The following is a 22,482-nucleotide window of genomic DNA, read 5'->3' as shown; positions in this document are numbered from 1 at the left end:
CCGACTGAAGAATGCCATAATGAGGCACAATCACAAATTAGGAACATTATAGAGCATATGTTTTGGCTGCTCAAGTCATGGTTCTGCTGCCTTGACATATCTGGTTGAGCCCTGCAGTGGTCTCCAGACACATGTGCACACATGTTCATAGTATCTGCCATGCAACACAATATGATCCTGCAGAAACAGCTGCAGCAGGAACATCACAGGGAAGGGACACATAGCCCCCCACCACTGACAAGGTCCTCACAGACATAGGGGAACCTGGAGGAGGGATCACCTGAGCCTGTCCCTGTAGGCAGACATAGGCATGCCCAGTACACTCTGGCCTTGGCAAAGAGATAATGCATAGCACAGATACTGACAACCTAGGGACCCAGGGACTGACACCTCACTCTGACTCACATACACACAGTAAAATGGATGCCAGCCACATCACACTACCTATACCTTACCATGTATTGGCTGTGTACTGCATGCATCATACAGAGTCAGCCCTGAAGTACTATCCTCTCATTTGATGCAGGCACAAGGTAAGTCACTCTTCTTAACAGCAAATGAATGGGGTAGTAGACTGTGGTAGCATATTTATGGTATTGTTGCATGTTTGCAAGGAAACGGAGTGGGCTACAAGAACAGCAGCAGACAACAGACAGCTGTGTGGGAGAACAGGAACTCACTGCCAAATACTGGCTGCCCCAGAATATACAGTAGACCCCCAGGACATCAAACCCACTGCACTATGTGAGAGACTTACAAATAGCGGGGTCATAGGACAGGTGCATGGATGTCAATGTTGGAGTCCCATACATACCTCCCAACATCTTAAAGCAAGAAATCTGTACAAAACCATAAGGAAATGTTGGCCAAAGGCCCAAAACAGGAAGAACTGTTAAATATTGCTTTTACAAATGTACCCAATTGATAGATTAACAGGTTTTGCAGTGGCATGAATTGTCTGAAGGGACAGAAGTCTGAAACTCAAATATCTGTCATTACTTTCTAACTTCAGTCTTAAATGATTTGCCAGTAATTTTCCAGACTACTGCAATGTTATGAGAAATTGGCCTAAAATGTGAGGTAAACACCTGGACATTCTCCAAAAATGTGTACAGTTGAGAGGTATGGTCCCTTACCCCCCCCCCCCACACACCCATCTTCCCATAGAGCTGCAGTAACAGTTATGTTTGTAAGGTAATAGCAGCAGGCCACACATTCCCAGGTCTCTCCCAATCAACCTGCTAAAATGTTCCATTTATACAATATGCAAATGTCAATGTGCATTGTTTGTGTGTGGTTAATAGTATCAGGAAGTAGGCATTACCGACTGCTAGTTGTTGTGCCTCACTGGGCTAAGTACATTACTGTGGGTGACAGGGTCCATGGTTCAAGACAGGTTGGGCCTATTATTTTGCATGTCAGCAACACCTACTGTAGGTGTTCTGCAGGCTGTCCAGATATCGATATTTGTTACTGCAGGAAATCTGGACAATGAAGAGACAGGGGGGCACAGATTTGGACAGTAGACAACTCTGAGTAACATAGATGGTGCCTATTAGAACAGTTGTGACAAGTCAGTCTAGTGCCAGGATACAAAGGCTGCCCCATAACTGTCTCAGTACTCACAACAAGTCAGTGAGCACCATCCATACTCCAGGAATGTCAGGGTTTCTCAGAATCTCCACACGTATACCACATATATCTGTTCTGTTTGTCATAATATTGCATGTCTGGGAAACTATTAGCCAAACAATACAGACTGATGGGAAAACATCAGTGACAAGACAGTTGAGATGCAGACTTCATACCCATAAGAAAATGCAAGCTAATACAAAACCAGTCTACTAACTGCCTACAGCTGGAAGAGCAATATTAAGATTCTATGACCATATCTGGGCTTGTGTCTAACTGTGATATATGGCACTGAAAAAGATGTCTGAATGTAAGAGTTTGAGAGGTATGGCCAACATGTAGCCTTAGAACAATAGTGCAACACAAACTGTCTGAGGACCAGACCAGATGTATGGGGCACAATGCTGGCCAACCTGCTAAACAGGTACAGTCAGATGTGTGAAGGCCATAATCCTGTGTGTGATGCTACCCCACTCACACCATAGCTACAACTACATAGCAGCAACTGTGGACAAAGCCTGTGACAGGACAAAGGACAACATATAAGGGAAGGAGGAAGCACTGGCAACACAGACATAGAATATGCAGACTAGAACACTTTGTAAAGTAACATGGGTCCCCTGCAGTGTATGGAGTCAGTAGACAAATGTCTGTCAGTGGTTCCTCACATTAATCTCTACTTATCTGCCACTGACATACTAGGGCATCACCGTGCTGTGTAAAATGTAACTCACATATTATGCAAAACTCTGCTCAGTCCAATATAGTGTGTATTCACCATAGATATGACTCAGTTAATAAGGATAGCACACAGCCAGGAGATCCCACAGCCAGTATATCAGTGAGGTGCTAGACTGTTTACAGAGGCTCATAAGTTAATCATCTGCAGCACACAAAACCCTTGACTGGAGTACATGTAGGTCTGGACTGAAGTCCCACTCTTACTATTGATGGTCATATGGGCATGCTCCTACACATAGCTACTTTCAGCCCTTGTCTGAACCCACATCTGACTACAGAACTGGGATGTACATATATTCCTTCTGCATACAGGCAGCTAAAGACAACTTAACTATCTAACCCCACCCCTATCAGGCATGTTTACCCCCATCTATCCATATGCGGTGCATATAAGAGTTATCTAGATCTGTTGACTGTGATATACATACAGATATATAGGTAACATATATAAATATATCATTTACAGAGAGGCAGGGATGGGGGAGAGAGAGAGAGAGACACTGAAAGGCATAGAGTGATGTACTGCAAGAGCCACACATACACCAATTTTAACCAGTGGCATGTGGAAATACTATGGTGAGGCCCATTGTGTAATAGTAGGTAGGGAGGGGTTGTACTCTCACATCAGTTGCTGTGTGTGTGTGTGTGTGTGTGTGTGTGTGTGTGTGTGTGTGTGTGTGTGTGTGTGTGTGTGTGTGTGTGTGTGTATTTCTGTATGTATTGCACATACACCAGAATACACACACTCAGCAGGCCTATGTATGTGTAATGGCCACCCATATTTTAGCCCTGTGACTACTGTCATCCACAACAGTTGTCTCCCTGTAAGCAGCTAATGGTGTCATCAACCCCAACAGCACTGGCATGTGTAATTCCTATGGTGCATGGGATAAGTACATAGTGCTATAGTGTAGACATTTAGATAGATAGTGGTTCAATGCCAACTGAGTGTGTGTGTATATATATATATATATATATATATATATATATATATATATATATATATAAATAAAGTATATTCCCTTGTGGCTTTGTGTTTTCTGCCTATGTGTCTGCAATGCCAATGCATTTTGAGTCCTGTTCCACCCTGTTAATCTCCGATTGCCCTACATTACAGGGCCTGCCGATGTCATCCACCTTACAGCATTGGATACTCCAGAGGCATATAAGCTCTATGGTGCATGCACTAAGTACATAGCACTATAATACATATACCTAGATAAGTAGGAGCTCTAATCACAAGACTGCTAATTTTGTGTGTGTTGGTTATCCCATGTTGTGGTCTGTTCCACCCTGCTGACTCCCCCCCCCAACTCCATTGCATTAATTTGCAAGGTCTGTTGATGTCATCCACCTTACATACAGCAGTTGACACTCTACAGTACATACAACTAGATAGGGAGGGGTTCTAGTCTCAAGACCACCAAGTGTGTGTGTGTGTGTGTGTGTGTGTGTGTGTGTGTGTGTGTGTGTGTGTGTGTGTCTGTGAGAGGGATAGCATTTTGAGGCCTGTTCCACCCTGCTGACTCCCCCCATTGCATTAATTTACAGTCCCTGGTACTGTCATCCACCTTGGATGCAGTCTTTGACACTCTGCAGTCTATACCTCTCAACTGTATACAGTTTTGCAAAACGCCCAGATGATGGCCTCATATATTTGGCCCTTGTATCATAAAATTGTGGTTTCCAGGCAAATCATTGGCAAATCATTATGAGTTGAAGTCAGAAAATAATGAAAGACAGTTGAGCGTCAGACTTCATACCCTTCACAAAACTAAAGGTAATACTAAACCTGTCTATCAGTTATCTAAGTTTGTAAGAGCAATATGTAAAACAACTATCCCTATTTTTGGGCCTGCGTCCTCCAATTATTGAAGGCTTTCTCCACATTTACTGTTCTATGAGGTTGAGAGGTATCCCCCAAGCATATAAGCTCTGTGGAATATGCAATAAGGACATAGCACTATAGTAAATATAACTAGATAGATAGGGGTTCTAATATCAATGCTAGCAACTGTGTGAGTGTATGTGTCTGTGTATGCATATCCCCTATAGCAGTGTTGCTGTCTGCATGTGTGGAATGCTTATTCCTTTTTGTGTGCCCGTGCCACCATGTAAACTCCACCATAACCAACCAATTCATAGCCTGCAGAGGTCATGCACCTTAGATGCAGAGTTACACATTTTCAAACACAAAAGCACTGTGGTGCATGCAATATGTACAGACAGCTATAGTGTACACAACTAGATAGATAGGTGTTGTAATTCCAAAACTTACAACTCTCTCTGCATGAGTGTTGGAATGCATGACTCCCTGCAGCACTGTGTGCGTGACAAGGTTATACCATTTTAAATGCATGTTAACCCCCCCCCCCGTGGCAATTCTGACAGTACCTGCAGATGTCAACCACCTGAACAGTAGTAGCAGGCACTGCAAAACTGTATAAGGTCTGTGGTTCATGCACTATGTATATTGTGCTATCTTATGCATAACTAGCCAGGTAGGTATTCCACTATCAACAAGAGCAATTCATGAGCGTGTGTGTGTGTGTGTGTGTGTGTGTGTGTGTGTGTGTGTATGTGTGTGTGTGTGTTTCATAATTGTTTTATAGAATACTGTGGTCTCTCTCTGATTATGCAGTTAGTTTCCTGTCTGCCCTCACTGTTCTTGTTCTGGTATTAATCTGGGTGGCTTTGGAATTGCCCACCCCTCCTGTAAAGTTGTGTTTGAACACTCCTCCTGGGTATATCTCATTTGCTCACTCAACTGAGTACAGTTAGATCATATTTTGACTTCAGACATTCCTACCAGCCCCATCTGTTATCCCAGCTCTATTCCAGTCTAGTGTCACTAGCTCAATCTACCTAATACAGAGAGAACATTTGTGAAGGGCAAGCCAGATAGGTCCTTGATTTTGAATTATCTTCTGTTTCTCTTTTTTCCCCTTTCCACTTTCTAAAAAAAAAAGTCTAAGCCTGTTTCCTGCCTTTCCTGTGACTAGTCTAGTCCAGAAACAGATTTGCTGTATCCAGGACTGCTTGTAAGCTTCTGAGCCCACCCCCAAGCGTTTCTGTGTTGGAGGGAAGCCTTCTAGCATATCAGTGAGAGTGGTAAGCACTAGGTAGACTATCAACCACAAGATCCAGGTACAGATTCTAAGTTTTAGCACTTGAATTTGCTTATTCATGCTCAGCACTTGTACAGAGCTTGTTGTTAGCACTAAATAAGCTACAAATTACTAAAGCACTCAACCGTCCTCTTTACCTAGAGTAAAACAGTTCTTGTACTTACTTTCCTCACTTGCTTAGAGAAAAACAGCTCTTATACTCACTTTCCTCACTTGTCTAGAGGAAAGTAGTTTTTTATTCAGGCATGTCCAAGGGTCAGCTCCCATTGTTCTCTCCTGTCTATCTGATGAATCTGGGCATCTTGGGGCAATGTAGCAATTGCCTCATGTACACAGAAAACCCTCTCCTCCTACCATCCAACACCACAACCTGTGAGAGATGTACTTATCTAGCCAAACTGAAGGCAAAGCTCTCTCCAACCAAGACTGAACTTGCCAGTCAAGAGGAGAAGGTAAACACTTGCACCACACCACACTCATCACATAGTCCCACTAAACCAACACCACCAAAATGCACACATAGAAACACCAAAACATTCACAGAGGCTCTCAATAATAATCTGCTCAAGCAACAGAGACCTCCAAAGCAGAAACACAAGCAAACTCCACCCCACAACACAACCCAAATTACACATAGCACACAGATTCAGCGTGCCACTCAACCACAGCTCATAAAGCAAAACAATGTACCCAACACACTAGTCAAAGTTGGCTCTATAGTCAGGCACACTGATGTCCCACTCATCAGGCTAAACAAGGAGAAGGTTACTGTCAGCTGCCTATTGGGTGCCAGGATCCACCACATAATCCACACCCTCAGGTAACTCCACAAGTACAAATATGACTCTGTCATTGTCCATGTTGGTATGAATGACCTGAGACATACCTCCCTGGACTAAATGAAAAGAGACATGGAAGAGCTCTCCAATCTTGTAGCCCAGGCAGGTATGACCCTAGCCCTGAGTAGCATCCTGCCATCACCCAGAATGATACCGCAGTACAAGGACAAAATGATTGACTTCAACAATTGGCTAAGCTTCTGGTGTCATTCTAAGGAGATCCAGTATCTGTCTGCCTGGGACGACATGGTCGACAGACCACAATGCTTTGTCAGAGATGGCCTGCACCTCTCATCCCTGGGATTCCGGATACTGGCCAAGGCTCTTGCTGCCCCTATAGTGCCTTTTCTAGGAAAGGTACAAATGACAAATTCAACACCATAACAGGAACAGGCAACCAAAAACTGAGGGTAATGCTACTCAATGCTAGAAGTCTAAATCTCAAAATGCACTCCCTTGAGGTACTCCTTAAAATGGAGAACATTGATATATGTGCAGTGACTGAGACCTGGTTCAAGGCTCCAGAGAGCACCCCTGCATTAGCAGACTATAACTCATACCACACTTTTTGGCCATCTAACCTGGACCGGAACACCAAAGGCGGAGGTATGTCCATATTCGTTAAGGATATCCACACCTCCAGGCTAGTTGCTCAGCATAATGCATCTGAGGTTATCAAAGTGCAACTAACTCTGGGCAAAACAGCAATACAAATTGTAGCTTGCTACAGATACCACACCATGCCCCAAGATTCCACTCCTCTTTTCTTGATATACTGGAAAATATTAGTTCATAGTTTAGTACTAAGCTAACTGCCCTTGCGAGCGATTTTTAAGCCTAGCCAATTATCCCTTGTGAGACTCAAACCCTGCACCTTGTGTTTGTAAGGCAAACACGTTAGCCATTAAGCCACTTCATCCAAACACCATAATAATGGGTGATTTCAACTACCCCACCATTAACTGGGAAAACTACTCGTGTACCAACTCCTTCACTCAATGCTTTCTGGAATTCATAAATCCCAATGCCCTGGATCAATTTATCCACACCCCCACTAGGGGCAACAATATCCTAGACCTAGTCATTACCGACATGAGTGACCGGTGTTCCACACCTGAAGTCAGCTCCTCATTGGTCAGATCCAACCATAAGCTAATCACCCTAGATATCCACATCCCGCCCCCACCCCCCTTCATGCTTCTTAAGGCAGAAGTGGTGAACTTCATGACACCCATGCAGATGGACAATACAGTTATGACTGCTGAATCCTACACAGATGCCCTCTATAAGCACTTACATGAGTGCATAGATCGTGCTATCCCAAACAGAACCAAGATGGTATCCTCCAAAAAATGGAAGCCAATCTGGTGGTCCCCTGCCATAAACAAACTCTACAACAGAAGGAAGAAACTGTTGGAAAAGAGAGTAAAATCCCATGAGTGGAGGAGTTCCCTGGTCAGCCTCAGTAAGAAGCTGAGATCCCTTATAAGATCCTCCAAAGCTAGCTATGAAAACAAAATCACCACTGATTCTAGGGACAGCCACAAAGCATTTTCTAGCTATGTCAAGAATCTCAATGGCAACACCCAGATCTGCTCTGAGTTACAGCACAACAGCACGGAAATGATAGAACCAACTGATATTGCCAACGTCCTGGCAAATAGCTTCAATGCTAACTTTACCCCCCTCTCACCCCATACAGGGCCTGTATTTATATATATATATATATATATATATATATATATATATATATATATATATATATATAAATGAAGAATGCAGAGTCCCTGTAATCACAACTATGCAGGCAAAAGCTGCACTCTCTAAAGCCAAAAACACAGCATCCATGGGACCGTACAACATCCCAGGCTGCATTTTACATGAACTTCAGATCTTACTGGCTCCTCACCTAAGCACTATGTTCAGTCATAGTCTCACATCAGGCTTTGTGCCCATTGAATGGTGCACAGCAACAGTTATCCCACTTCACAAAGGGGGAGATACCACTGATCCGGGGAACTATCTCCCTATTAGCCTGACGAGCCTGGTCTGTAAGGTCATAGACCGTATCATCATGGAACTGATAAACAAAGACATTGGTAACCTCCAAACTCTGGACCCCACCCAGTTCAGGTTTTTGAAATGCAGATCATGCCTCCTGAACCTGATAGACTTCTATGAGGCAGTCATCAAAGCTGTAGATGTAAGTAAGGTGGTTTTATACAGCCTATCTTGACCTTGCCAAGGCTTTCAACATCATCCTCCATTCTGGAATTATAGCTAAACTCACTAAACTAGATATAAATCCCTACATCACAAGATGAGTTGCCATTTGGCTCACTGACAGAACTCACACTGTAAAAGTTGCAAACTCCAAATCTGACTTCAAACCAGTGACAAGTGGAGTACCACAAGGTTCAGTCCTGGAACCTCTCCTGTTTGGTATCTACTTCTCTGAAGTACAGGCTAACATAGAAGGCCTTCGGCTAATGAAGTTTGCAGATGACTACAAACTAGGAGCCATAGTTGAGTCCCCAAATGATGTGGACATCCTACAGAAGGGCTTCACTGACACAGATGCCTGGTGTCAGAGCCATGGCCACAGGCTCATCCTCTTTAGTAAAAACTCTGTATCCATGAACCACCACTTAGATGGCAGTCTACTTAATGCTGAATGTGTGATAAGAGACCTGGGGACCGAGGTGGACAATAATGTCTCCTTTGCTAATCACATCGCCACAGTAGTCAGGAAATCCTTATAAGTGGCACACCTCATCACAAAAGGGTTCTCATCTAGGGGAAAAGAGGTCATTATTCCCCTCTACTTGACACTCATAAGATCCATTATAGAGTACAATGCCCCTTTTGGAATGTACCTCACAAGACATCTGCAGCAGCTGGAAAGGCCACAGAAGTACCTCACAAAAAGGATTACTGACCTCAAACAGATGCCCTACACTGACTGTCTCAAAGAACTCCAGCTTTACTCCATAGCATATTGCCTACTCTGAGGTGATGTCTGTCTGCCTAACATATAAAGCTATGTCAAACCTAAAGCTGTTGGACATGCTACACCTAAAGAAATCCCAATCCCTCTGAGCTACACGCTCTAGTGACCTAAACTGTGTCACCACAATAAACAGGACATGCTGTAGGGATAGATTCCTATCCCAGAGACTTCCCATGCTCTGGAACAAGCTACCTATCTATGTCAAGCAAAGTTCCTCATTAGCACTCTTCAAGAAAAATCTTGATAAGTGGATGGGAAATAGGAAATCCACCCAGGGGATCACTTCTGTGGCTCTGCTCGACAGGGGCAAAGGAAAATAACTTTCTTGGGTGGTGAAAGCCAGGAAACCTTGCTGGCTATGCTTACTTAGGCCCTTGGGCTGATAGCCTAGTACCTACCTATGAGCAGTGTGCCTGTGATAGGACTACAAATGTACCTCCAGACCCTTAGACAAAAACATCTTAAGAAAGCCATACAGAAAAGTGGGTCAAAACCCAAATATTAGGGTCAATCTTTAAGTATTGCTCTGTCAAACATACAAAGTAGATAGCACAGCAGGTTGTGCATTCACATGCATTGTCTGATAGATATGAAGTCTGACAGGAAAATATCTGTCATTATTGTGTAATGTCAGTCTTTTATGATTTCACACTACTTTGTCAGAAAACCACAATGTTATGCCAAACAAAACACAAATATGTGGCAAACATCAGGACATTCTGAAGACACTGTAGAGGTGAGAGATATAGCCACCACCTGTCCCAATCTGCAGGTTGCAGTCCATGTTTATTAAAACCAAAGAAAAAAAACACAAAAACCTAAGAAATCCAAAAGGCATATACAGATTTGGAGTACCAAATAGCTTTAATCCTGGTACCTCAGCATTTCACCTTCAAGGGATATCAACATATCATATTCTAAAGCTTAAATATACTAAAAACAATTAAACAATTGAGTTTCAAAATTTGTCTTTACATCCCACTTTTAAAGTGACCAGTGCACATTATATCACTTAGTCATGAAAAACTACTACATTTCCCATAGAACTTCAGCAGCAGCAAAATTACAACAACAAAATTACAATTAATTCTACAGCAACAACATCATCAAAAAAATTCAACCAAGTTTACATAAAAAATACACCACCACCCACTCATAATGTGTGTATGTACTCATATAAAAATACACACACACACACACACACACACACACACACACACACACACACACACACACACACACACAAAAACACATATACATATATGGGCATATTGTCAATGACATTTCTTCAAAATTTTAACAACATCCCCTGATTTATTCCATGTGGGACCAAGGGTCCAAAATTATAAATGTTAGCCAGGTCTAATCTTCTTTCCCCTGCAGTTCAAAATATTCTGGTGGCTTCTCATAAAGCTTCCACTACAAAGATTTACACTAGTAAATGGAAGCGTTTTGTACACTGGGCAACTTCACAACAATTGGATCCCGTAATAGCCCCTCTTGACAGAGTCTTAGCGTTTTTAGCCGAACTATTCCACCAAGGAGCTTCTCCTGCCACTTTGAGAGTGCAATTGGCTGCCATTTCAAAGTTTCATGTGGGAGAAAATGGGGCTCCTATTATGGCTCATAAACTTTGTAAGGCCTTTCTAAAAGGATCTTTCCATATTAGGCCACCAGTTAGAATTCCTACATCTTCTTGGAATTTGAACCTTCTATTATCACAGCTAATGCTACCACCCTTTGAACTAGCATCTTCCTGTCCTTTAAAGTTTTTGTCATGGAAAACCCTTTTTCTGGTAGCTATCACATCGGCCAGACGGGTATCGGAGCTTCAAGCTCTTTCCGTTAAACATCCATATTTGATCTTTCACCCTGATAGAGTATCTCTTCGCACTAATCCATCCTTTCTTCCCAAAGTTTGCTCCGTTAATAATATTAATCAGTCCATTGAGCTACCCACCTTTTTCAAGAATCATTCCAATAAGTTGGAATATATGTTACACAAGTTAGATGTTCATAGACAACTCAGGTTTTACTTGGATAGAACAAAGGATCACAGGAAAACAGGCCAGCTCTTTATAGCCTTTGCAGACAGCAGAAAGGGCATGGCAGTTACGAAACGAACCCTTTCCAAATGGTTTTTCCATTGTATTATTTTTGTTTATACTGCTTCTGAGCAAAATTTACCTGTCAAGCCCAAAGGGCATTCTACAAGATCAATATCTACATCTCTGGCTCATGCAGCCCGCCTACCGTTGGACACTATTTGTGCGGCTGCCACTTGGTCTAAACCACATACATTCATTACTCATTACAAAGTAGATAGGATTTCCAGGGACAAGGCAACCTTTGGATCCACTGTGCTCAGGAACGTTCTCCCTTGAGTTCCTCAGGAACATGGAGCTAGGGACGCTACCCAGGTGTAAGAACAAACGGCGAGATTGAACACTCTCACATATAGAAGTTATGTCCTTACCATAACGTTCCATGTGGAGTGTTCATCTCGCCTTTCTTCTTACATTCCCACCCTCCCACCCTCAGGAAGAACGTCCAATTTAGGTGTCTGGTTTGGTTCTCCTGCTCCTGCCTTTGTTCAGTTGTTGCGGCTGTGTTTCAGCTAGGTTTTTTTGCATGAATGTGTTATATTCTTTTCCGTTGACTTCTGGTTTGCTTGCAAACTAGATCTGAGGTAAAGGCAGAGGGGGATTGTGGGAGTTAGGTTGGTCTCGAGCTTCTTCTCGATGCAGAGCTTTGCCAAGCGGCCGACACGGAGCCGAGGATCGGCTCTGAACCCAGGTGTAAGAACAAAGGCAAGATGAACACTCCACATGGAACGTTATGGTAAGGACATAACTTCTATTTTTTACCCTTATATATATGATACTCCTTAATCTAGTACTGCTGTTAGAATCAGTCCTATTTTTTCTTAAATGTTATGTCAAATAGTATCTAAACAAACATCTGAAAAATCTTCTCTTTTAAGATTCAAACTTTACATAATAAATTTTTTTGAGTTATTAAGTTCTGTTATCATTAAAAAGAGACAATAACAGAGAAGCACAATTCTACTTTTTTATCAGAAAAGTTCTATATGCAAATATATAAACTATCCTTTTTGTATACTACAAACATTCAGAACAATGTAATAACTGACAGTGGTTTAAAATGCAATTCACTGTATTTTGCTTATTATCTAACTTGCTTGTATTAACTGACATTTTAGCATATGATTCAAAATATTATGATTATTTACTTTTAGACAGGAAGAAGTAACCTGGACAGTTCCTAGAATTTTAGAACTCCCACAGCATCACAAAAGTGCTCATGAATCTAATTAAGCTGTTTCAAGCTTAGAGTGTAATGGAATTTTAATTTAATTATTAAATAGAATTGTTCATTGGTAGTTGTTTTATATAAAAATGTTGTTGAGTAACTTGGTTTAACATATTCTGATGAAGACTTGCTTGGATGAAAGTGATATATTAAACTTTGAAAGCTACTTTCTATATCTGGTTTGGCTCCTGACTGTGCTCATTTTCTGTGGTTTTGTTCTTCAAGTCAGTATTTTACCACTGGTGGAATTGTCTTATTTTTATACACTTTTATATATGTAAGAAACTACATTTTTTTACATTTTTTATGGCATAGTATAACTTTCCTGGGTGCTATTGCATGTCAAGTATACTATACACGCATTAAAAGAATGACAGTTATGTGTGATCCAGGTTTAACTTGTAAAAGTGTGAGTGATACTCTAATATTTGATATTATTTCAATAGCAACTTTTATATAAGTAAAAGTCTATATTTTTTATACTTTGTTTAAAACATAGCATGTCTTTCCTGTGTGCTGTTGCATGTCAAGTATACTATCAGTAGCTCACTACTGAATTATTTTAAAAACCCAGAATGTAACCTTACCAGGGGCAGCCCGTTCTATTGGACTGCCGGACTGCAGCCCCCTCAACTGTACAATAAAGAAATAAAAAGAAACAGTAAAGAAATAAAAAGAAAAGAGGAAAAGATTAAAGAAATTTAAAAAAATCGCAGACTTTTGCGCATGCGCACTAGTCCGGACTGCTGCTGAGACAATCTGGAGCATGCGCAGATTGTCTCAGCGGCAGTCCTGACTGGGAAACATGAAGAATGGAGTTCCCAGAAGTCTATGCAGTTTTAAACTGCATAGACTGTCCTGGAACTCGCTGGGAAAACGCGTTGGGGTCGGACTGCAACGTCAGCAGTCTGGAGTTTGCTGCAGTCTCGTCGAGGGAAGATCTCGTGATGGGGGCATTGGGGGAAGATCTCGCAATGAGCAGGGTCTGGTGTGGATTTGTGCAGGTTTCGTAGCTTACTCGGATGTATGTGCGGACAGGGATTTGGATTTATGGTGGTTCGCTTTGAAGCAGGTTTTGCAGCTACAAGGTAAGTGTGTGTGTGTGTGTGTGTGTGTGTGTGTGTGTGTGTGTGTGTGTGTGTGTGTGTGTGTATGTAGAGAGCTCTCTTCGCATAAGTGTATTTTATATTTTTTATGTTTGTAGTTTTGGTATGGCATACAATTCTTGTATGTTTTCTGCTAAACTTTAAAGAACAGATTAATATTAATAAACGTATGCAGTGTTAGGAGCAGGAGCAGTCATCTTTTTCATAGTGTTCCAGATTGTCTTGTTTGTTATTTTTCAACATGTATAATGTCACACGTCCTTTGGTTCATATCAGATTACTAAAAAGATCAGATTAGAAGATATAACTAAAGACATTGTCTTCATCCAAAGAAAAGGTGTTATATAAAGAACATTTTTTGTAAATAGTTTCCATCATTCTGATTTCTTTTAGTGCTTATCTGACATGTTACTGATGACCAGGTAACCAGGGACTAGTTGTCCAGTCACAAATGGATAAATATGCTTTACATCAAAGAAACTGAGATCACTGCTCGTGCATGACATGCATATTGTTTTGGGAGTTTTTACTTTGTCAACTGTAGTGCTGTGTTATTAGTATATATAAGTTTGGGGAGAGGGAAGGAGGCTTAGATGAGTTTCTTACTTCCAAATGTTACTTCTGACGTTGTTAACAGGTTGTACATCACACCATGTTCTTCGTTACAGTGGAGAATTTCTCGATGAACAATTATCTGTTAAAGAAAGCAATTTTAAAATATTGCCATCAAATGTTATGCTGTAAATTAAGCCACACTGATTACTTGGACAAGACTGTAGAGGAAGGGTGTTAATGAGTCCATTTCCGTGTAGTAGTGCATTTTTGTATTGTGCTGCACAATCAATGCAAAGGACAGAACTTCACTATTTTTGCCAAAATAAAAGTATTCATGTAGTATTTATGTTGCTTATACTATTTCTTATATCATCTGGTGTTTCAAATACAAGATAACTAATTTATGTAACTGTTAAAGAAAATTTAGAATGTGTTGTTTTGTCCTAACATCCCAGGACATTTGCCATTTTTTAATTTTTTTCAGTAGGACACAACTGCTCAAACAAAGACTGTCCCAGTCCCTCGCAAAAAGGGGACAGGCAGTAACACTACATTTACTATTGACATCACCACTTTCGGGAGGGATTTGAAGGGACAGAGCTAAATGTTGAGCCACAACCAGGGGTGTTTCTGAAAATCAGGGACAACTGAGAGGTGGCATACACAGAAGAAAAATTATGCATGGTTAAAAAAAAAAAAAAAAAAAAAAAAAAGCGGAGATATAACCGTTTACATTGCACTTCTAGAATGTGTGTATGTTTACATGAGTCTTGGCTTGTACTAAAACTTCTGCTGTTTTTCCTAAAGCCTAACATTTGCAAGCTGCCATGTACTTCAGTATTTATAATTGTGTTTGTTTTATCGAGATAAGATAAGCTTCACGTTTTAAAAACTTAATGAATGGTAAACAAAATGGAGTTATTAAAAGAAACTGCAAATGCTAACACAGAGAGTAAGCAGTGGCAAATCCTAGGTGTGAGCTTAGGAAGGTAATATTTCATTTCTTAAGGTGGTGGCACAAACCAAAGGTCACTTTTTCAAAGTTGTTGGAACACCTCTCGACTGTCCAGATTTTTGCAGAATGTCCAGATTTTTACTTAATAATTTTATCTTTTCCTCAAAAAATATGTGCTTTTCTGGCAAATCATTTGGAATGGTAGTCACTAAATAATGACATACAATTAAGTTTCAGATGTAATAACCCTTCAGAAAAATGTATGCTCTAACAACTGCACTGTATTGTACAAGGAATATAATTTAATACAATCAGGAATGTGTATCAAAGAGCATGTGTATGTTTCATGTTCAAGGGGCAGGGGCCTATGATTTGAAAACAGCCCAAAGTTAATCTTTGTCTGTCACTGGTAAAATGTATTTTCTTTAAATGTGGGTTTCAATGCTGTTTCAATGAATGTGAGTTTCAAGGGCAGAGAAGTTTTAATGCTAAGTCTATTTTCATTGTGAGACTGCATTGCATTGTTTAGCAGATATCTATTAGGGTTTGTACTGTAAAATGCAAAATAAAACTTTCAAACGAAATCCAAATCATCACAGAAGTAAATCAGTATGCATATTACAGTGTTTACAGTAAATGGGGCAAAATAACCAAGGAAAGGGGCATTGGAATGGCTGCAGGGGGGAGGCACTATTCGACCATGATTTTGTGAGGGGGAAGGATAGCAAACTGAGACAGCCCCAGCTGAACTATACCTCCCAACGTTCCAGATTTTTGCATCTTATGTTTGGTTTGTACCTCATAAAATTTGTAATTTTCTGGCAAATTATTTAGGAATGAAGTCACTAAATAGTGACAGACATTGAGTTTCAGACATTATAACCTTCAGAAAAATGCATGCTAACACAAGACCTGTTATTCTATCAACTGTCTTAAGTTTATACAAGAGCAATTTTTACTACTGTTTGTATGTTCCCCCAATATATTCATTTGGCCTTGTCCAGATTTCCTGTATTAAGAGGTTGAGAGGTACATGCAAATAAATCACTTTATAGAATTAGGAATATCCAAACCTCTCAATTGTCCCCAATTTTGGCTCAAAATGTTGCTCTTCCCCTAATAACCCATCTGCAAAATGGCAATTTTTGGAAGAAAATGTAGAGGGTTTACAATTATAAATAATGTAATAATCAGAGTTATAGATTAGTTTTATTTCAGAAATGCATGTAGATGCTCTTTATTTTGTCAGATGCTCAAGTTAACAGTACTAATATTAAAAAGGTGTCCCTTCTTTGACAGGTTCCCAGCTGTATTTTGTGGCAATTTTATATTTTTGCATCACGTTTGTGGTCTGTTTTTCATAAAATTGTGGTTTTCTGCCATATTAGTGGCAAATCATTAAAGATTGATGTTAGAAAATAATGGCAGACATTTGAGTTTCAGATTTCATACCCTTCAGAAAATTCATACTAATGCAAGACTTGCTACTATTCTATTATCTTTCTAAGTTTATAAGAGCAATATTTAAAAATTGTCCTTATTTTTGGGCCTGCATCCCACTTTTATGTATGGCTTTGTCCAGATTTCTTGCTCTGAGGTTGAGAGGTATGAGTGTCAGAGCCAACACTGTCAGCCAGAGACATTTCAAATTGTAACATACTTGTTGCACCCCACTCCCCCATGTGGTGATTCTGGATGTGTCCATCAAAGCAAGGAGCAGTTATGTAGTGTAAGTGTGCAGAGTATTCCCCCATCCAAGTTAGACACAAGTACAATAGTGGCTTTTCATCTGTCCTTGATTTTGCAGAATGTTCTGGTTTTCTGTCATATTTTTATACTGTTGATTTTATGTTTCTTCTTATTCAGAAAATGCATGCTGTCGCAGTGCTCTGTTGCTTTGTGTTTAAGTAGCAATGCTTTAATGACCATTGGGTAAGCTTGTCTGAGATTGTAAGATGCAAGTAACCTTTAATAAGCATACTGTTAAATAATTACCAACACTGAAAGCCTTTTTGTTGTTGCCATGCAGAGAATATTTACATGACTAGATAATGTACAAGCCTTAGATATTGGAATGCATATGACAGTATTTGTAATAAAAGACAGGATTACAGTATTTTCAGAAGCTCATAACATTTGTTGGATAGTTGCAGTCATCTTTGCAGGCATTACTCGTAAACTAAACAAAACGCCAATCTATCATGTATAGTCCATAACCTGTGCAGTAATCCTTTAAGCAATTTATCTTGAGCTTGTTTCTTGTTTGCTGTTCATTTTTTTACTTTGATCATGTTTTCCCCATGAAACAAGTAAATAGTTGTTGTCAGGCAGCAGGTCTTTTTTGGATAAGAAACATTTTTACAAGTGGGGTATCACAGAGAACTCTACTTTCAGCATGTTACTTGATACTTTTATAAAGCTGAATATAAGTTATAATTAGAACTGCAGTGCAAGGAGGAGCTTGTTTTTTATAGCTGATTTTGACTAGTGTTCCAGTAATGTATTTAAAAAGTAATTTATTTTTTCATGCCTCACAACCTTTTTGTTTTCATCCAGATAATTAAGTAATCTGTCATGTAGCCAATGCGTTAGAAATATTTTTTTCTTCTACACTTCATTTTGTCTTGATTGGACTCTTGTAATGACAGTTTGGCACCCAGGTCAGCATATTTAATTAAAGTTCCAGTTGTGTTTTTGAGCATAGCCCCACCCCTTTTCTAATTGGCCACACCCCTTCCCATTGGCCCCACCCATTCAGCTTGCTCTTGCAGCCCCCTTTAATTTGAAGTCACCAGCCGCCACTGAACCTTACATGCCTCTTTAGTATCATTTGTTGCATCTTGTATTAGATTTAATAGTACAGTACTCAACTATGCCAAGATATCAGAAAGTGTTCCACCTAACATGTCTCATGATAATAATGATTATCTTTTAATAAGATTAATAGTTTAACCTTTTAAACTGTAAGTCAAGATAATTTATTTTAATTTCATATACAGCTTAAAGTATCAAAATCTAACATTTTGGAAAGGGAACTACTAGCTATCTGGAGTAGGTAAATAAATAAATAAATTATTTAACTTGTAACAAGTAATATGCAGCACCTGTTCATAAGCATTCAAACACTTACTTAAATTAATAAGAATTCATAACCATGAAATACATTGATTTTTATTTGTACTTCAATTTTTTTACTTTTTTTTTTGTCTTTTATTAACAAACCATCTCTTGTTACATTCTTCTTCAAAGAACACGATACCAGCCCATTTCTTCTGTTTTTTCTAGGATTTTATTTTCTGTATAATGTTCATTGCATATTCCAAGGTGTTAAAAATCTTCTTTCCTTTTAGAAGGTGAATCCTTTTTATTTATTTATTTTTTCTGAAAACAAGATTTGTGCTTTAATATTGTTGTTATTTAAGTTTTTAACAAGTGACATGTGCTTTTCTGTTGGACATCATTAATTTAGAATAGTCATTGAGGGTAATTCAATAAACCCTACACAGAGTGATTCTCCATGTAGGAATAGTGTTCCAGCCCAAACACAGAATATGGCCACCAAGCAATACAGGAAACAGGACTGGGGCGTGCATGAGTGTGCGGACACCGTGTGAACATAGAGGTGTCTGTGGAATGCAAATCACCTTATCTGCTGGTGAAAAACATACAATTGAGGTGATTTTGCATTCCAGGAAGCAGAAAGGCATCTATGTAGGTGCCATGTCTGCAGAAAAAAATGTACGTGGTTAGAAACCATTTACCAGACTATAAAATTTAAAGAGGGGCTGTAACAGCCCAAATAAAGGGTTGTGTATGTGACAGTAGCCACGCAAATGGCCAGATCTATGGCCATTCACATGAAAAATTAATGCAATATATTAAAAATGAATCTTTTTTAATACATATGCCACAGTTAAGTGGTATGCAGTAGTGTGCAAACATGCTATTAATAAAAAATGTGTAAAATATTAAATATAAAAGTACACAGTCTTATTGCATTATACTGGTCAGCATGCAGATTCATACAATGGAAGGTAATAGTGGTAGCTAAGGAGATAGGGCCTGGTGTAGTGCTGTATCCAGGGTGTATGCAATTACGGGTATGTAAATGAGGCAGGGTTACTGAATCACAAAAAAAGGACCACCATGTCCATAGGCACCAACCGTGGTAGTGCTAGAACTGTGTTGGTGTAGGCAGAACAGATAGCTAACATTATAAGGGCGTGTGTCATGCCTTGTTTAAGTGGAGTGGAGATTAGCTGTACCTGTTTACACTCATCTAAGAACAGCTAAGCAGGGGGGGGTGTCTCAGGCTGCTAAGCTATACATAGCCCTGCACCAAGTGTTTTAGCAGGTTAAAGAAAAGCTAAGCATGCCTGGGTACAGGGGAGTGTCAAATTTGCTGAGCAATGTTTACACTAGCTCCATGGGTTTGCACAGAATGCCATGGGGCTTAAGTGTGGAAGAAATCCAAAACAAAAACATAAATAAAAGAAAATAGCCTGGGAAAGTCAATCAAGTATAAATGACTAATGAGCCCTGTTCCACTGACACTGGCCCATTCAAACCCCTCAGTAATATAGCTGGCAGGTGGAATGTATCATAGACAGCCAATCACACAGGCTGCATCTGCAGCACACCAGTATAAAGTATGCATACACCCTTCAATCTGATTTTTCCCACATACTCTGCACCATTGGAGTACACACTTGGGAACTGTAACTGGAAAAATGATAGTGGCTGCTGCTGCTTTGCTACATCTGTATGTGCCACAGGCTGAGGACAGTGATGATGATGATGATGCTGACAATAGTCTCAGACTGAGGAGGAAAAAAGTGTTAAGGCCCCAGTAACCTTTCAGGGGCTACATTAGCTGGAGATAGTAGAGCTCTTCGGGGTGGACAGGGACATACTACAGGAGCTCTGCCACCCTCACGTCAGACCCAGATCCAACAGAGGACAACCCATCACAGTGGAAACAAATGTATGTGTAGCCTTAAGATTACTAGCTCCAGGTACTTTCCAAAGACCTACTGGGGACATTGTGGGGGTCTAAAAGGCATCCACATCCAGGGTACTCCACCAGATTCTAGATGTCATGCAAACACATGCCAGTGAGCACATTTATTTCCCCAATACCCCTGAGGAGAAGACCAGCAAGATGCGTCTCTTCCACCATGCAGTACACTACCCAGAGGTACTGGGTGCCATAGACTGCACTCATGTGCACATCAAAGCACCACCTGGTGAGGAGGGTAGAGTCTACATCAAATGCAAGCAGTATCACTCCATCACCTGCCAGGTCATGTGCAATGCCCAGGGCATTATCGTCAATGTGTGTGCTGGCAGCCCAGCCAGTTATCACAACTCCCACATCTGGCATGCATCACAGCTGCACCAGGCATTTGCCACGGGGGGCATCCCATATGGCCATCTAGTCAGGGCTGCTGGTTATGCTTTGGAACTGTGGATGATGGCACACATCGGCAATGCACACACACCGACTGAAGAATGCCATAATGAGGCACAATCACAAATTAGGAACATTATAGAGCATATGTTTTGTCTGCTCAAGTCATGGTTCTGCTGCCTTGACATATCTGGTTGAGTCCTGCAGTGGTCTCCAGACACATGTGCACACATGTTCATAGTATCTGCCATGCAACACAATATGATCCTGCAGAAACAGCTGCAGCAGGAACATCACAGGGAAGGGACACATAGCCCCCCCACCACTGACAAGGTCCTCACAGACACAGGGGAACCTGGAGGAAGGATTACCTGAGCCTGTCCCTGTAGGCAGACATAGGCATGCCCAGTACACTCTGGCCTTGGCAAAGAGATAATGCATAGCACATATACTGACAACCTAGGGACCCAGGTACTGACACCTCACTCTGACTCACATACACACAGTAAAATGGATGCCAGCCACATCACACTACCTATACCTTACCATGTATTGGCTGTGTACTGCATGCATCATACAGAGTCAGCCCTGAAGTACTGTCCTCTCAATTGATGCAGGCACAAGGTAAGTCACTCTTCTTAACAGCAAATGAATGGGGTAGTAGACTGTGGTAGCATATTTATGGTATTGTTGCATGTTTGCAAGGAAACGGAGTGGGCTACAAGAACAGCAGCAGACAACAGACAGCTGTGTGGGAGAACAGGAACTCACTGCCAAATACTGGCTGCCCCAGAATATACAGTAGACCCCCAGGACATCAAACCCACTGCACTATGTGAGAGACTTACAAATAGCGGGGTCATAGGACAGGTGCATGGATGTCAATGTTGGAGTCCCATACATACCTCCCAACATCTTAAAGCAAGAAATCTGTACAAAGTCATAAGGAAATGTCGGCCAAAGGCCCAAAACAGGAAGAACTGTTAAATATTGCTTTTACAAATGTACCCAGTTGATAGATTAACAGGTTTTGCAACTGGCTGCCCCAGAATATACAGTAGACCCCCAGGACATCAAACCCACTGCACTATGTGAGAGACTTACAAATAGCGGGGTCATAGGACAGGTGCATGGATGTCAATGTTGGAGTCCCATACATACCTCCCAACATCTTAAAGCAAGAAATCTGTACAAAGCCATAAGGAAATGTCGGCCAAAGGCCCAAAACAGGAAGAACTGTTAAATATTGCTTTTACAAATGTACCCAGTTGATAGATTAACAGGTTTTGCAGTGGCATGAATTGTCTGAAGGGACAGAAGTCTGAAACTCAAATATCTGTCATTACTTTCTAACTTCAGTCTTAAATGATTTGCCAGTAATTTTCCAGACTACTGCAATGTTATGAGAAATTGACCTAAAATGTGAGGTAAACACCTGGACATTCTCTGAAAATGTGTACAGTTGAGAGGTATGGTCCCTTACCCCACCACACACACACGTCTTCCCATAGAGCTGCAGTAACAGTTATGTTTGTAAGGTAATAGCAGCAGGCCACACATTTCAAGGTCTCTCCCAATCAACCTGCTAACATGTTCCATTTATACAATATGCAAAGGTCAATGTGCAATGTTTGTGTGTAGTTAATAGTATCAGGAAGTAGGCATTACAGACTGCTAGTTGTTGTGCCTCACTGGGCTAAGTACATTACTGTGGGTGACAGGGTCCATGGTTCAAGACAGGTTGTGCCTATTATTTTGCATGTCAGCAACACC

The sequence above is a fragment of the Protopterus annectens genome, chromosome 4.part1, assembly GCF_019279795.1.
Source record: "Protopterus annectens isolate FY-2018-M chromosome 4.part1, PAN1.0, whole genome shotgun sequence".
NCBI classification, from domain to species: domain Eukaryota; kingdom Metazoa; phylum Chordata; order Ceratodontiformes; family Protopteridae; genus Protopterus; species Protopterus annectens.
This window is presented reverse-complemented; position numbering follows the sequence as displayed.